This window comes from Bemisia tabaci, chromosome 10 (assembly GCF_918797505.1).
Source record: "Bemisia tabaci chromosome 10, PGI_BMITA_v3".
NCBI lineage: Eukaryota > Metazoa > Arthropoda > Insecta > Hemiptera > Aleyrodidae > Bemisia > Bemisia tabaci.
Window position 1 is genome coordinate 21,745,164 of NC_092802.1, and position 6,000 is coordinate 21,751,163.

Sequence of the window (6,000 nt, forward strand, 5' to 3'; positions counted from 1 at the left end):
AGGGCGATATATCGCATCGATTCGCTCCATAATTTCAGCTAGTTGTAATTTTTTTCCGAATTTTGAGATTGCACTTCTGTTTTCATGAGACTAAAGAATTCATGCGCCAAATTTGACAAATAAATTCAACGTATAAAGGCGGGTTTTTTTTTTTAGCGGAAAAATATAGCATTCGATACTGACGTCGATACTGCACTCGAATGCGATAGTTTTTCTCTGAGAAAACCCTGCCTTCATTACGTTGAATTTCTTTGTCAAATTTGATGCATGAATTTTTCAGTCTCATGACATCAGAAGTGCAATCTCACAATTCGGAAAAAATGACCAAGTAGCTGAAATTATTGAATGAATCGATGAGATATATCGCACGTCGCTGTGACACCAAAAATGGCGTCCCTTCGAATCACGTTAAGGACTATAAATTATCAATAGCCACAAAAATCACGGACATCGGCCCAGTAGAACGGTAAAAAACGACCTGTCATATAAAATGAGACGTGGGATCAGAAAGCTTCTAGTAACGATGTGAGGATCTTTCTGCTAGCTTCCTTTAAATACTTCGCCATTGATTCATTGGACGTATTTCTATCAAACGGAACTATAAGCATGATGACGTGAGCCCTGAGACCCATAAGAGTGTATGCATGACAGGGCTCACGTCATAATGCACATAGTTTCGTTTGATAGAAATACGTCAAATTGTCCATGAATCCAGAGCACTGGTGCTCGAGAATCGAATAGTTCCGTCGGACATTTTTTCTGCAAGTTTTGGGCCCTGCCTCACTGAGTTCCGAACTGACCGTTAGTTGATGTACATTTCTGACTGTCCTTTTCTGAGACCCTTCCGTGGAAACGAATTTCTCGGGATGCGCGCTCGACATTTTTTTTCTGACGGGTCCATGAAACGACTTTACTGCATTCCTCGTTCATAGGTCCGTGAGTGCAAGGGCCGCAGCCTTCAATTCAAGAGGGCAACATTGAAATACATTCAAAACATCGAAGCATTTTTCGGAAAATTGACAGCGTCGCGATAAAAATCAGTGAAGGTTTCTTTATCGGCACAATAGGCAACTCTGAAATTAAGTCAAGGTGTGAGAGAAACAAGCAAATCATCTTCAATTGGACTACATTTTGCAATTTGGAACTATAAATTCCAGCCCGGTTCAAAAACAACGTATGTGCCATTAGTTTCCCTATGCATATAAGTGTTTTTTCAGATGAGCCAGAATTTATAGTTCCAAATCGCAAAATGCAGTCCAATTAGTATCGCAAGCGACGGATTTCATTATAACGCCTGGCCTGGATGCAACTATTCGGGCTCTAAGTATTGCTGTCCGTGTTGCATAGCCACGAGTGTGAAGGCGTTTTGACTTTCCAAGCACTTACCGCTTCTCTCTCGACGTGGCTTCGGTTTTGATATCGCGATGCACTGAACGTGATTTGAAGAGCAACTATTCATATAAAGAAGATATTAAGAGCTCCTTCTGTAGTATAAACAACGAATTGAAGAAACTTTATCCTTTCGGATCCTCGCAGCACTGTCCCCCGACGTCGTCGCGGGTGCAACGATGAGTGCCTACGCCTAGTGCCTACGCCTAGTGCCTGGAGAGTCAAAACGCCTTCACTTTGGTGCGTATGTAACAAGGACATCCATGGAGCACTTATGGTTGCGTACAGGCGGAATATTGAAAATTAAACCAAAACCATAAAATAATTTCACTTTAGAGGGGTTGTTGTGACTGTTACTGTTACTTGAACTTTACCTCTTGCAAATTTTACCTTGAAAATACGCAAGAGTTGAGTAAGACCTCACTTTTAACAGTTTTTTTTAATAGTTGTCAATTTTCAAATTTACAAGTTTTTTATTTTTTTTTCTTTAACTGTCATTGCTATCGGAGATTTGGTTCATAATTCCAGTTTTCAAATGAAATAAATTTCTCTTTTTTACAGTGAAAAAGGAAAACGCAGGAATACAGGGAAGAGATAAAAGGTCAAATAGACCATTTCAGTAGAATAAACGACAGAGCTATTCGTAATTTCCATCGAAATTATCCACTGAAAATTCACATGTATAAATCAAAGAATTTTTAATAAAGCGAGGACACCAACAAAGTAATTTTAACAAAGGGAAAGGGGGAAATGGGATGGTAAAACAAAAAATATTCCTTGGAAGCAACAGATAGTGCAGATAATGATGATTATATTTTAAAATTGCTGTGCGGAAAATGCGAAAATGAAGAAACTACAAAGAGGACGAAGAAAAATCCTCGAACAGACCAGTGGCGTGGAGTGCTTTGCGATATATCGATTGATCAGCCATTTAAACCTATGGAAAAGTATCGATAAACAGGGTGTTCGCAGCGAACACCTTAATAATCGATTCTTTATCATAGGTTTAAATGGCATAAATATCGATGTATCGCAATTCACGCCACGCCACTGGAACAGTCATTCTCAAAATATTCATTTTAGTTACCAGGATTCCTACTTAACTCTTTATGGCATGAATTAATTTTGGATCTCAGATTCTAGGGGACACTAATCTATTTTGTGGCTTGCATAAAAAAAAGTACCAATTTTTTTTAAAAAAATTCTAACTTAAGGGAATCATGTAAAAAAAAAAGAAATTTTGCAAAATCATGGCACGGGGGAAAGATTCAAATTTTAAAAACCCCGAAAATACGTTGTTACAAATTCGTAACGCTGTGCCATAGAGGGTTAAAAAAATAGGAATAATCAGGTCGGATGAAAAATTCCAATGAGGATGAGAAAGGAAGTAAAAAAAAGTGAGGAAACACCCTTAAACCTTGAAACACGGAATGTACAAAAATGCGAATATTACATGGAAACCGTAGAAACATCCGTAAAAAGACGTCCTCGAACTATTAATCTGAATGGAAGACAAAAAAAAAAAAATAATAAAGAAAAAGACAGTGATGAAGGTTGAAAAATTCCGACGAAAAAGCTAAAATTAGTAGAGAAAAATAAAAGAAATACCTTCAGATCTATGATCTTTCGACCGGAGAGTGAGAACTTGTGCACCCACACCGTCAATATTAAAAAATTCCGATCGTTTTTTCCCAGAACGCGAAAAATTAATCTCCAACGCACTCCCCCGACAATAAACCCCAACTAGGGGGAAAAACAAGAGGAGAGACCCCAGGGATAAGAGACCCTTTAACCCGCCGAGATCCGAGCCGACACGACGCTGGCCCCAGGGCGCCCGCACGAAAACTGACAGGTGCCGAGCCGAGCGGAGCGCCACCCCAGATCCCTTCGGTTTTCATTCACAAGAAACCAGGGGCTCCGATGAACGGGACCCAGGCCTCAATGGGGCTCGAATGAATGAAACGGGGGTGGCGCGGGAGGGGGTTGGCGCGGGAAGGGCTCAGCGGGGAGGGCGCCTCGCCGCGATGTAGGGCAACCTTGCTGGCAGGGCGCAGGGAGCCTGCCCGCCCTTGTCAAATCCTCCCTAAATCCACTCAACCTCTCCTTAAAATTCAGTGTAAAACGCTCGAATTTTACTCTGAGCTGGCAGGTCCGTGTTGGCGGATTGGGTTTGGAATTGGCGTTTTTCTTGTGTGGATTATGGGGTTTTGGTTGACGATCTGGCAGCCTTGGACCAGCCGCTCATTGATTCGAGCCCCGGCGCCCCCGTTGCCGGCTTGCCGCCCTCCTCGAGGGGCGCTTCTGGAGCATAGAGTACCCAGGGTGGCATGAAACGTAAGAAAGAAGTGAAAGATCATATTTGTATAATATTTCAGTGAAATATTTCATAAAATTTCACGAGGCTCTGAAATATTTCATATTTTTCAGGGGCTAGAGCATGCAACCCGTACTCAAAGACACAAAAATAGACAGAAAGTCACCATTTTTACATTTTGCGAAACATGAAAAGGAACTGGTATTTTGCAATATCTTTCATAAATTTCTAAAATTTCATCAAATATTTCACGTGTTTCAAGATTATATTATTCATGAACTTTTGCCACCTTGCGAGTACCTTTCTACTGAGAGTTAAGGTGATTCTTCAAGCTCAATTGACGTGGTCGAACTGGCATGCGATGTATCGCATCGATTAGGTCAAAAATCTCGGCAGATTTTGAAATTTTAGCCAATAAAAAGGACGATAGCCCCTGCGCATGAGCGTAAAGAATCATTCTAAACCCAAAAATTTGCAAAATTCAGCGAAATGAAAGCAAAATAGTGGTTGGGATAAAACCTCGCATTCGATTCAGCTATCGATTGCTGTATCGAATGCGAGGCTTTTTTCAAAACACTATTTTGCTTTCATTTCTCTGAATTTTTGGGTTAAAATGATTCTTTATGCTCATGCGCAAGGGCTATCGTCGAGGGGCGCTTCTGGCCTAGCCTAGAGTACCTTTCTACTCAGAGTTAAGGTGATTCGTCAAGCTCAATTGACGTGGTCGAACTAGCATGCGATGTATCGCATCGATTAGGTCAAACATCTCGGCAGATTTTGAAATTTTAGCCAAAAAAAGGACGATAGCCCCTGCCCATGAGCATAAAGAATCATTCTAAACCCAAAAATTTACTAAATTCAAAGAAATCAAAGCAGAATAGTGTTTGGGATGAAACCTCGCATTCGATACAGAAATCGATATCTGAACGAAATGCGAGTTTTTTTCCAAACACTATTCTCCTTTAATTTCTCTGAATTTTGCCGATTTTTGGGCTTAGAATGATTCATTAGGCTCTTGCGCAGAGGCTATCGTCCTTTGTTTGGCTAAAAATTCAAATCTGTCGAGATTTTTTACCTAATTATTATCGCAAGCCAGTTCGAGCACGTCACTTGAGCTTGACGAATCACCTTAAGACAATGTGAATCCATCTCTGATTGGTTATCGTATTTTAGGCATCCAAAGTGTCACAAACAGGAGTAAAGATTACATTTTCACCAATTAACAGGCATACCACTCCCATCACCCGGAACTAGTGCCGAATTTCGGAACTTTTGATATTTTTCTGAATTGTTCCTGAAACTTTTGAAATTCTCGGAATGTCCCGGATTTTTTGCATTTTCCGGAACTTTTGACGGCCATGGAGTGGGAGGAATTGGAACTAGAGTCCCATTATACTGAGAGTTGAGTCCCATTATACTGAGAGTTGTTGTCAACAGGCGCCTATAGGTTCATACGGCGTTCTTCCTTAGCACGGCGGAGCAGTCCGCAATCACGTGTTTGACTTGACGGTGAGGGGTGATAAATTGCAGATGTTGCAGGTGGGTTTATCCTCTTTGCAGATGATGCGATTGTGACTGATGGAAGTATGTGACCAATCTGGAGACGCACAATTTCAACTTGACTCGATCTTGCTTTGTGGTATGATGATCAGGCCCGACACAAGGGGAGGGGAGATACTGGGTCCCTGGTACCGGGGCCCGGGCCCTAGAGGGGCCCGTTCCGCCGGTGAGAAACCACTACGAATTCACATACAACCCTTGTCTCACAAGGAAACGTGAACAATTTACCCTAAAAATGTCGCAAAAGGTGAATACATTTTCAAAAACACTTTAAAATTTACTTAAAAACCGGGACACTTTAAAATTTTTCATACTTCTTTAAAGATTTCTATCCATATCCAAGATTTTTAGCGTGGAATGATATTTTTCGTACGTTTAATTTCCTTCCGTCGTGGGATGCTCAGAGCATCCGTCTTGGGCATCCTTTAGACTTCTATGGCTCAGACTCTCTCGCCATAGACGTACGAAAGGGGAGTCCAGGGGGACCTGCGTCCTGCCCCCAATTTAAAAAAAATTCCAGATGTTTTGAATGCAACTATTCGAATGTTTTTTGTGCTGAAAGTAAAAAAAAAAAAAAATCTTAATTATTCTGCAGAAATCGATGGAAAATTTCCGTCATGGGAGCTTCAATATGCGTCCAAATAGATTTAAAGTTTCAGAAATTTCCCGGGGGAGGCCCCTCGGACCCCCCTCTGTGCTGGGGCCCGGGCCTTGAAATTGGTACCAGGGCCCGAGAT

The 6,000-nt window shown here is 41.3% G+C and overlaps 1 protein-coding gene across 1 annotated transcript in view; it reads right to left on the minus strand.

Annotated features, from left to right (window-relative positions):
- Positions 1 to 3,178, minus strand: part of LOC109037847 (uncharacterized) — a 49,552-nt gene extending 46,374 nt beyond the window's left edge. The window contains exon 1 of the mRNA XM_019052712.2: positions 2,998 to 3,178. The gene's annotated coding sequence lies outside the window, so the exon portion shown is untranslated. The remainder of the gene's footprint in view (positions 1 to 2,997) is intronic.
- Between the last annotated feature and the right edge of the window lie 2,822 nt (positions 3,179 to 6,000).